Here is a 12960-nt window from a genome sequence, read left to right on the forward strand (position 1 = left end):
AAACAAATGCTTTTTCATAAATAAGATAATGACATAATTTTTATTAGGTCAAATCAGGTCACCAAACACATGTTTTTATTTATTTACAAAATGACATAAACTCAAATAAGTCTCTAAGATTATCGGTAAGTCGAAACGAAATAATCACAAAACTAAATTGATCGTTTTAAGATTTTTTATATAATGTAAAGTTGCCATTTGTATCGGAATAAAATACACTCAATGGGTTTTCGATCACTATATGTTTATCTGCGTTGCGGACTTCACACAGAAAAAAAAACACAACACTAATAGCGTCGATGTGATGTAAAATGCCTTGAGGTCCTAAGTTCGATTATTTAAGGGTTGCAAAAAGTGCAATATTTCAATGTTCCTCGAATGGCAACTGAAACGTTATCCTGTTCACCTTCCCTTCATATAAAAGATAATCGAATTACTCTGCATTTGATACCAGTGCAGTGCCCATTGCACCACTATGTGCAGAAAGAGGGATGATGATGCTGATGACGAAATAAATTGTGTGTATTGGTTCTAAAGATCTGATAAACTAATTTAATGTAGGATAAATAAATTATCATGAAAGCACTTACCCCTTTCCCGAAACTGTTTATATAGACTTGTGTCTCTTCAGTTTCGCGTATTCACTGTCAATTTTTCAAAACTAACTGAGCGAAATTTAATATTTCTTAACAGTGAAACCGCGAAAGATATTTGAAAAGCTCTCATTGTACACCTTACTGCAATTTTATCAATTTGTGATCAATTAAATTCACATAGTCGGTTCAATCACCTTAATTCTAACTTTATTCTCTAATTTAATACGCTCCAAATTCCGTTGCAAAAAGATAATAGAACGCAGTAATACAAACAAAACAATTAACAACACAAAACCTTTATACATATAGAAATAAACCCAATATTTTTTTAATACTCTCTTGGTGACAAACCATTAAGTATGGTTAACATTATTAAGGATCTCGGGGTTTATTTTGACACAAAATTAAATTTTAAACATCATATAGATTACATAACTCGTAAGTCACTTAAGCTACTGGGGTTCCTAAAGAGAGTAACCAAACTCTTTAAAAAAACCGGAAACTGTCATATGTCTATATATGAGTTTGATTCGCAGTAATCTTGAGTATGCCTCATGCGTATGGAGTCCGCAATATCAAAATCATATAAATTCAATAGAATCTGTTCAAAAAAAATTCTTAAATTACCTTTTGTATAAGATCCAAATTTCTAACCAACGTTTAAATTCAAATTACGAGCAACTTCTAACACTTTTTCATTTGAATTCTCTGATAAAACGCCGCGTTGTTTTCGATATAAAATTTCTGTATAAAATATTAAACTTTAAAGTAAATACTAACCTCCTAAATAAAATAAAACTAAATGCGGGATTGAGTACACTTATACCCGTATGCAGAGACAAACCTTAAGGTGAGGAGAGTACATTCTATTGTCTTCACCTTCGGGTTATTCTCTGCATTTGAAATTAGAATGTACTTTCCTCACCTTAAGTTTTGTCTCTGCATACGGGTATTAGACATCGATAAATATTTAAACTGCCTTTGTTTTCAAATAATGCTACATACCACACACCTATGGCCCGCATGTGTCGGGAATATAATATATACTGCCGAAACAATAAAATTGACATTTTTCATGATACCCTCTCGGCTTTTGCGAATAATCTCTTAGGAATAAATCTTATTTAGTGAGTTCACGCGTACAACTTATTTTTTATTGCATTGTATCCTGCATAAAAAAAATATGTATTAAATCTTAATATGTAAATCTGTTTTGTGTAATTTTATAATTGACGATATATATGCATGTAAAATTGTATCGATGAATGCTTTCAAATTGTTTGTTTTCTTGTATGTATCTTTGTTGAATTACCTAATAAAATAAAATAAATAAATAAAACATTCGAAGAATTGCCTAATATAAATTTAAAAAAATACCAATTCAGTTTGAAAACCATAATCTAAAATGTAAGGCATTGGGTGTGTTAATCGGTTCTCTTAAACCAATCTTTAGACCTCACGCACACTAAAGTTAAATTTTTATTTCTACTAATAAAGCATACTTATACCCTTTTAGCTCTTGTACCAATCATTTCACCAACTAATATCGGGAGAATGTTTCATTGGGCAGGGTTTACTCGTCAAAGATGACTGTTAATGTGAAAGTTTGCCGTTAAATGTATTTATTTATTTATTATATAGCAGCCAATTACAACAGTTATTTCAAGAAATATATGTACAAGAAACTGAACAAATAGCGTCTTGGAGGCCTCCTTATGTAGTGGTTAAGACGCTTGACTCACACTCGAAAGGTTCCGGATTCGATTCCCGGTGAGAACATAAAAATCTGATGTAGTTTTTCTTTTTAATTTTCGAGTTTAATAATGAGCACATTCAAAACGGCTCGCAGTTGGCACACGTCATTTTGACGTCACGCGTTATGACCGCCTACCGCGTTTTTTAAAACATTGCGTACAAGCTTGGCGCCAAAACGTCATACGTGCTGTTTGTCTCACAGGACGCGAAACATTTCGTTTTCGGGTTATTCAAAATGTAGATATTTTAAACCTTTGTAGAAAATGCATCCGACGTCACACGGAAAACAGATTTATTATTATTATTATTATTATTATTATCGTATTTTTTTGCTTATTTAAAAATAAAATACAAAATACAAAACACAAAAATAAAATACAAAAAAAAATACAAAAAACGTGAAACGACCCTATTATTTTTACTACCAAAATAAATAGAGTAAAAACTCATTTTTTTCAAGAGAACCGTAAGCATTTGCAAGTTTATTTTTTGTTTTCTAAATCACAAATAATACCTTATAAATCAGGTTTCCAAGACAGGGCTAAACAATAAATTGTATTATCAATAGCATAATCACGTTATCATTTTTATTTTTATGGAATCACCCGCTTAGCTTCTATTTTAGAGGCTTGTCAGCAGGTGGGGAAGAAAGGATATGGAAGGAAGTTGTGAAAAATACACCACAACACCCAGGCCAATTGAGAAAAAAACTATCTCGGATATTTTTCTTACAACTGGCGGAAATCGAGCCTGCGACGCCAACTTCATAGTAAGCTGTCTTACCAACTGCGCCAAAGCACCTGTCTTGAAATATATATTGACTATTATCAACCCATTTAAATCATATATCAGCCAAAATAATTCTGTCCATATTTAAAAAAATATTTACATGCATTTTATTTGAAACTTTGCCCAGCTTGCCGGGGTATGAATACCGTTCTTCCAAAGAAATTACATTAATATTAATAATTGGAGTCAATAATTTAATGATATTACGTTTTTATTAAACATAAGTATTTTTTTAGTTGTCTTTGGATTTTAAATACATACCTACCTATTTATTTTCACTTGATATGAATTAACAATCTTGCTATATTATGATCTGATTTAACGGTTTTAATTTTCGTTAAAACAAATTAATTATCAAAATTATTAACAGATAACAATATTACAAACTTATTTCTAGCTCAAAAACTTTTAAATCTTGTGTATTTAAATTTCGACAAACTCAAAATATTGTTCATAAAACCAACTGGTCCAAGAAGAAATATAAAAATGATAAATGTTTTTCGGCGTTACCAAATAAGCCTTACAATTGCGATAATTTAGTTGTCTAGGTTTCAAATATACTATTCACCTTTTTTTTCAACTTTTTTAAAATTACGTAATAAAATTATTTAAAAAATAAAGTACTCATTAAAATTTGTGCTTATGAAAATGTGCACGAAGCAGAGGATGGCCAAAACTAAGATGGCTGGATAATGTGATAAGTAACATTATACCAATCGGCCTGATGACCTGGAAAACAGCCGCAGGGTACAAGGCGGAATGGAGACAGGTTCTGGAGGACGTCAGGGCCCACAACGGGCTGTAGTGCCACTGATGATGAAAATGTGCACACTCAAATATCTTTAAAGAAAATTTCATGTTAGGCACACATAGTCAAAGGTCATCCGACCCAGAACAAGGAGAAGAAGTGCAACAGGCCTCAGTCAAGGTGGTCTGATGACATAAGACGGGTTGCAGGAAGTGATGATATATTATGTAATAGAAAATGTACCAAATGTAAAAAAAAAAAATGAAATTAAAACAAACCAACAAAAACAATTAAATAATAAATAATAATAATAAGTGGTTGGATGCGGTTGGCTCAGGATAGGGAGATGTGGAAACTTGAGGTGGCCTATGTTCGCCATTGGACAAGAGACGACTGATAATGATGAATCAAAGGTCATTAACGATTTTAATGGACTGTATGTTTTATACTTATATGAAAGTATTGCTACATTATAAAATTATATCCTTAGTTTCAACACCCATTTTTATTTGAAAAAGTGTGTTGTCGGTGAATCAAGTAAGCATACAAATTTTGTTTGTATTAGGACGCACATTAGAATGTTTTATTTGAAAACTTTCCGTCGCGCACGTGTCTGCGTAATGTAAACAAAGGTCATTAAAGATTCAAACGCACTGTACACATTTTTGTCTTATTATTTGCATGCTCATTATTACACATAACACTTGGTGCCTTGATGTCCTAAGTCCACTGACTGTCAAACCAAGTCATCAAAAGGATCAAGAGTTTCAAATACCTGGAAGTGTATGTGACGGAAAATGGCAGCTTGCAAATAGAACTGGGAGTGCGGGTGGGAATAGCAGGCGCCACATTCAACATAATGAAGGCTGTCTGGAGATCGGATATTTACTCAGTGAAAACCAAATGTCTGCATAACACCTATTTTCCTCTACAGGTGCGAATCGTGGCACCTGACTAGCGCCGAAAACAGCAAAATACTGAGCCTACTTTGCAAGGCATCACGTCCGCTGCTGACTGTTCGTCGACAGTTCGCAAACCTGGCTAGGGAGGTGCACAGGTGCTGGCAGTCGACAGAGATGCCTGAAGGATCTTTGTAGACACCATATGCTCCAACTGGGGAGCGGACGTGGAGCAATAATGATGATTTACATTAATCAAGTTTTCTTTTGTTGTTCTGACACCTTACCTTTTTGGCTTATTAGTATTTTGCTCATAAATTGTAAAGTTCTGATAATGTTTCTGATTTATTTTAGCTAAGTGGTGCTCGAAGATATTAATCACGGTAAATTCTAAGATGAGTAGGAGCTGTTTTAATAAATTAGCTTACTTCGCCTATGTGGGCAAACATTAAAGTAATCACGCGAAATTAACATGCTTCCAAACACAAGACCGTTGACTTTACCACGCGTTTTGCGAATGGACTTGTTAGTTAACATATTGCAGAAGCGATGGAGAACATTTTTAGATGGCAATATGAAAGACTAGGTATTTACAAAGCTTGTGATCTGCCATTGGCTAAGTTAAGTGCCCCCTTTACCTTCCTACTGGCCCCATCAGCCGTGCGGCCAAGTGACCACTGAAACCATACGATAACAAAGCATAAGTCATAATTCGTGTAGACTTGAGGGTATTAGAAGTCTCCATTGAAAGAGTTACTGAGATTGCGTTATCTAAAACATTTAAGTTTGTAAGTGAAAATGCTTGATGGAAGTTCATTGTAATTTATTATATTAATAAAATCCAGTCTCGAAGATGTCGCGAAAGCGATGAAACCGGTCACTGGATATTCCAAATTTGTGGATTAAAGTATCACTCGTGTTTTATTTATATAATAAAAAATAAAAAAAGTTACTGAGACATTTGCGAAAAACTTTGAAAAAAGAATTGTGAGATTTCTTATTATGCTTCACTAACTTAATGGAGAATGTTAAGTTTGCGGTGTCAAGTAATATAATTGAAATCTGTTTTTGCAAGATTTAGAGATGGTTTTGAATTACGCTATTATTTAGGTGGGTAGGTTTTTAGTTTATTTTGACATCAATAACTAATTTTCCCCTTACTTCAATATTCCGCTCTCAAAAACGTTCTTCGCTTCTATTGTAATACGTTAATTATGAAAACTCCTTAGGAGGAGAAATCCACTCTTTTTCTAAAAACAGTTGGGCTCGTTAATGATAAATATGAATTAAAATGCATAAGTATATTGTCTTCAATTTTGATGTTAATAAATTTATTGTAAATGTATGAAAAATAGTTTACCATATCCAGGGGGATAAATAGTATAATTTTGTATGAAATATAACTAAACCCCTGATCGCGTGCTTTCGACTCGACGGCTGCTCTCAGGTAAAAATCCCGAATAAGGAAATCGAGTGGAGACAAGTCCGCCTCGTTGCGTAGTGATAAGTGTTTTTTTTTACCATTCTTGAGGTCCTGGGTTCGATTCCTAGCGCGGTGGATCCGATGTATTGTGTTTAAAAGGACATGTACAATAATAGCACTGATACACTAGAACAAGTACTTAGCACAAATATTATTATGCTTTAATAAAATTTATTCTCGTGATGTAATTCTGAAACATTTTATAAATTTATTTCTACCGACATATTGAAACCATTGTATAAAGTCTATAATGTGTTTTGGTTTTATGAGAAAAATAAATTTAAAAATAAATAAAAATAAAATAGATGAAAGCTTTGCTTCTCTATAGAGATTTATTTTAAAAAGTCAGAAATTTAACGCAGGAGGGCAGTGGTACTGTAGAAATGCGCAGATGGAGACTGCTTTACAGGAATATTGTTTTCTAGAGAAAAGCGAACAAAAATGTGGTCTTATTTCAACGTTTCATTACAAAATAATATTTGAAACTTAATATTTTGCTGTTATTTGATTTGTGTAAGCCCTAGTGCGGTGCTATGTTCACATATATAAAGGAAAATATAAGTTATGCTGGCGAATTGGTATAGATAACTAAAGTTTAAACCACAATGTCTTCTTTTGACTGTTTAAAGAGCATTTATATACACATATAGATGGATGTTTTGCCAGTTTCAAAAACATTGTCACTATTACAAAGTACCTACGTTACATTACAAGCAATAAAATTAGCTATCATGTTTTGGAAGAATTAATTGACAACATTTTTTATATAACTGAAACCATTTTGTGATGGGGATCAGGAACAAGGGTAGACATTTGAGTTAGAAGGGGAACATTTATTTTGATCAAACATTCTGGGAATTTTTCTTTATCCACATTGGAAAAAAACATGATTTGGCTCACATTTGGATGTCTTACCACGTTGGCAAATAGAGAGGTGACACATTTTATTAAGGAATGGGCCGAAAGCGAACAATGGCCAGATCTCAAACGAAAAATAGTCAGTACCAAGATTTGACAACGATTTGAATGTTAGCATAACTCCAGTGTGTTTTTTAGATTTTCCCTTATTTCTTTCCCAGATCAGCTAAGGTTTGTTTTTTAAATTACAAGCTACATCTGGTTTTGGATATTATCGTTTTGGAAACGAATCATTTTCACATACCTCTTTTGCACAGTATTAACTTTTTCATTGCTTTTAATCCCTTTACGATCTGGAATCCATACTAAATTCATTTATTATTGATTGGAGTACATTTTAAATACGAGGATTTTGATTTGACATAAAAATATGCGTCAATTATATTGAATCCCCAATATAAAATATATATAAACAACCTAAAAAGGATTCAGGAAAAATTATAAATTTAAAAAAATATACAAACTTTAATGTACACCAAATGCAATTCAAACTCTGGAGTAAAGAAGAGTGATGGCAGATCAGTTATTCCTGTTAAATTAGTCAACAACGTCATAGACTGCCCTTTACTTACAAGTTCTTTAGAATATCTTGTAACCAACAGGACTCCATACTACATTCAATTTGCCGATACTTAGTCCTAACTCAAGGAAAAAATATTTTTTCTTATGAGTATGTCATTATTATAATACCGTGCTCTCCCATACGAAATACAAAAGATTCCTTATAGGCAGTACGCCTGTTTAGTTGTATGATGTCAGTAATTATGAATGTTCATTATTGTGTTTGTACATTCTATAATATTTTTATTTAACTGTATTTTTTTCTTATTCTTTAAATTTATTTAATTTAATTTTTTAACTTTTATTAACTTTATTGTTATTACTATAAATATACATACATAATACACGCCTTTTTATTTAACATTTCTCAATTTTCAAATTGCTTTTATTTTGTATACCTATAATGTACTTAATTAACAGCTTACATCCCTGTCGAAAATTTATATTGACTGTTTTTATAATTTTTGTTTCTATATATTCATATTTTCTTTATGCAACATATGTAAAAACTGTTGTTTTTTTCCTAAATAAATAAAGAATAAAGTTAGGTTTGGAATACATTGCCGGAGATATTAGTTAATGTAAATAGCTAAAACCACTAAGCTTCTGTTCCATTTTCTGATACGGTTATTTACAAATAACTAAAAATTATCATCACTTATTTAATTGAAATATTTGGGTTAGTTAAAAAACCGCAAATATGCTTTATCTATATATCATAACCTAGTAGATGTGCAGTTTCTACAAAGGTATTAAACTTAACACACGTTCCATCTCGTCCAAGTTACCAAGCACACCCTGATTGGTAACACGCATCGTGCTTTTTCAACTTTCAGGATTAGTGGAAAGCAATTTGAGGGATCCCTCTCAGTTTGTATCCGAATTCGGAAAAGAGCATTTAAAATATATTTATAATTCAAAATAAGACAAATCAAAGAATGGCATCTCACGCAGTACCCCGAATCACTGTCATGGTCCTAAATTACATTAAATTTGGATGTAGGCGGGACTTGGTTCTAATACGTTAAAACTAGCGAATTTAGTTTCGTCTGCTATGCAAATTTTTAAGCTGTTTTGGGTACTTATTAGTATTATCCATACACGCTAACCTCCTTGAATTTTGGAAATCATAGGTTACGATTCGCGATGAATTATCCTTAAATAATTGAGGTTAGGTATAATAACCTAAACGTGTTCTGACAAAAATTTTCGCCAACAGATTTTTATTTTATATTACAATTATTTATTTATTTACGGATGGACTAATTCAGTGCATCTGGTTTCGTAAAATAATTTTTTTTAACACAAAGGTACGATTTAAACAAAATATAACTAAAAAAATAAAGCTAGAACCATATAATTAAGAATAGTCCAGAAACCGCATACGCGCATCAAACAGAAGGCGACTATACTACTCTTAAAGAGTAGTTTAGTCGCCTTACTCTTAAAGAGTAGTTTTACGTTTTGACCCATTAGTTTCAATTAAATTAAATGGTTATGTTTGTTTTGCATAATACTAAAATACACCATAGTTGTAAAAAATTTTGGACAGATTTTTTTCTCAATTGGTCTGGGTGTTGTGATGTATTTTTCGTAACTTCTTTCCATATCCTTCCAAAACGTATCCGTTATTATACGAATATTGTTATTCTTTTTATTATTAGGTTGTAGCTCAGAGTAATAATGCGCCGAGCTATAGAGGAGCCCAAACGTAGGAAAACCATCATTTGACTATTGGGTATTAAGTTAGCTACAGTTTACAGCAAAGCAATTGGCCATACTCAGGTCGAGAATTACCAAATGGATATTAATTTGCATTAAAAACAAAAACTTTTGAATGTGTACCTGTTTATTTATTATTGCAGGGTTATTCCAATTATTTTTTCTATAATTTTCCCTTATTTATTTTATAAAACTGAAAATACATGTGTGTGTTTATTTTTTTATCAATTTATTCATTTTATTGACAATATACTTATTTTACACATTGAGACATAAATCCCAACTATATGGAACCGAAGTCATGTGTTCAGTGTGTTTATTTGTCCGTCACATTTCCGAAACGGCGAGTCGTAGCGGCCTGAAATTTGGACACGTCATTGTAGATGCGATTTCAAGGTTAACGGTGAACGTTGCTATTTTCGAGTAAAATTTTGAATCGACCTCTACTCGATAAAGACTCAAACTTTATGTGGCCCCGACATATTGCCTGTAATCAACTGTCATTATCAACAGTAAACATATTTTAATTCACAAATGTATCCCCTAAATTGAGAAAACACAGTATATGAAGTAAAAATGTTGTTATAAGGAAAGTTTTTGAGCAAAATAATACACGTGTCGGGACAATAAATAACAAAAATTCATGTAAATCATAGAAAAATATTCTAAATCAATTACCTGTGAAAACTGACTCCTTTAACACCTTTGGCGCTCCTACTGTTGTAACCAAACATACAACAATTCACCATTGTCGATTTTTATTTATTATAAATTCCAGTAATTTACAAACAAAGCCAAGCACAGCAACAAAAGCATCCGATAGAACCGTTACGCGTATGATATCAAACAAAACAAAATGGCGCCAATTTGTTGCTAACCAACATCGCTTGCGTTCTATTAAACATTGTGATAGGGCTTCTCTATAGGTTGACGCATTATTACTCTGAGGGTTATTGTATCTTGTATTACGTTGTACTAAATCAGCAAAATTCTAAACAAACATTTTAAATAAAATAAATAAAACAACTCTGTTTTTAACCACTATTTTTTTTCCACTTACCGGTTTCAAAGCAAACAAGCTTCTTCGTCAAGGTTTACGTAACTAATGAATAAATTCCTATCTTTTTTTTATCATGTTCACTCAATACTACACATGGACCCAATAAATCAAGTCTTTTTTTCCTTACAAGGGTGATAATTTGATATCAATATTTTCGAAGCTAGACAGGAGAGGACTAAAAGAAATATTGTTTATTTGTTTTTTTTTTTTTTCTTATCGCTATTTTAATCGCTTTTTTAATTTCTAAGTTGTGTAATTTTAGTATTTTATTTTCAACATGAATTACTTTTAATCCAGAGTCTTTATTGAAGTTATGATTGTTTTCTATCAGATGATTTGCGAATTCAGAAAAAATATTATTGTTTAAGCATCTTAAGTGTTCCTTTACTCTAATAAATAAAAGGTATTTATTTGTTTTTTTACGTCCGCATTGTGATCTAATGGTTAGCGCATTTGCAATTATTTATTTAAAATAAATTCTGCAGTCGGTGTTTAAATTGAACGTTTGCGGTACGGTAAGGATTTGATAAAAAACATTTAATGCATATGTAGCTAGGATGTATTTTTTTCTAATCAAAATACACATGCATTAATTAATTATGGAAATAAAATTTTAGAAAGTTATAAACAGACTAATATTAAAATAGCTTAACTTCTTTCAGCACGTCATCGACGTCAACTTCATAAAATATATCAACATTAGTTTTTGGACTAAACAAAACAGGTTAATTAAGAGGGTATATTTTTTAGTTTACTTAACAATAAATTTGCAGGTAGACTGCGCGCTCTGCTTGGATTTTCCCGCCTTTCCTAACCAACAATAGACAAAGAGTCGCAGTGATGGCTCATTAAAGACGCGACGGAGCATAGACATAAAAAGTATTTTTGTCCAATCTGTTCCAGTTGTCAAGTCCTCGACGAAGTCAAGATGAGACTTGAAAATAACAACATCGCCTTTGTGCATTGGCGGCGCAGCGTGCAAAAATATTATTTTGAATAAACCACAATTTATGATTTAAAAAAAAAACAATAATTCATTGTTATACAGAAAACATACATTGAACTTTTTATTAAATATTATGTAGATATTCAAATAATAAGGAATTTAGTTAATAAGTAAAGTGTCTATTGTTTTTTTCCTTTTTTAGAGCCTTTTACCAAAACATGATAACATCGGCCAAAAACAAGTTTCATGACACCAAATTCATGGATTTACAAAACATAATAAACATAATAACAACACAAACAGAAATGAATAACAATATAAAGATAAACAATATACAACAAAAATATATGTACAAGAATAACATAAACTGATAATTGTCATAATAAACATATAACCAAACTAACAGAATACAAACATAAATTGAAATAGGCACTACAGTAAAATACAAGATAAAGATAAAACTTGATGACTAGAAAAATTACAACACACTTTATTGTACAAAATAATGAAATAATTCAAACACATTATTTCAATTAAACAAATATTACGTATCTATAATAAGGAACAGTTTGGACACAAAAAAATATAAACAGAAATGATCATTAAGCAATTGATACAAGAAAGAATTTGAGATTCATGAAATGAAAAGGTTTTAAAAAACATAAGTAAAACATCAAATGTTTTTTGCCTCCTAGTCATTAAAGGAGAATAAAAAAAATGATTTAGATCAAATGCCACTACATTTGCAGGCATTGGAGTCTAAAATTTAAATTTTAAACAAATGTAAAACGCAAAAAGTTACAATCCTAGACCCATTAAGTTCAGACGCTCTATTATACTAAGGTTTGGAGGGAATATCCGGTTAAATATTACTATAAAAATTTTCGTTTAATATTTAGAAGAAATTATTTACTCTTATCAAATTTTAAATATCTGAAAATTCTACGCTGTCGTATTTTAAGTTACCAAATTTTGGAACCCCATTTTGCAAGAAAATCCGCCTTTGCGGAGGTGAATCCAGGTGAAAACAGTATTTTTAGGACAGTGATATAATTTAAAAACAGGAGTAAAAATACTACAAATGATAAATAAATAGTTTGAACTGAATAATGGTGACTAGAGTAATTTTAAGCAAATCAGTCAAAATAACAAAAAATCGTTTTATTCCATTCAAGAATTGCTATGCATTCAGCATTAAAAGAAGGGAGTTTAAAAATACCAAATAAATTGTTAAGTTCACTAAGGAAGGAAGTTCCAACGCCTCAATTTGATTTAAAACCACCGGGTAAAAAAACTTGTTATTGGGCCACTTACAGTAAATACCTTCTGAAAACTCAATATTAATTGAACAAATCGATCTGTGGGTAGGTAGTTTGAATTTTCAAAAAGCCAAGATCGATATAAATTTTTACGTTTGAGAAAACACTTAAATATGGAATGAACAAATTGGTAAAAAATGATATCAAAAAATCTTAGTACCTGG

Source organism: Micrasema longulum, unplaced genomic scaffold (assembly GCF_059751315.1).
Source record: "Micrasema longulum isolate JH-2025_06_02 unplaced genomic scaffold, ASM5975131v1 h1tg002589l, whole genome shotgun sequence".
NCBI lineage: Eukaryota > Metazoa > Arthropoda > Insecta > Trichoptera > Brachycentridae > Micrasema > Micrasema longulum.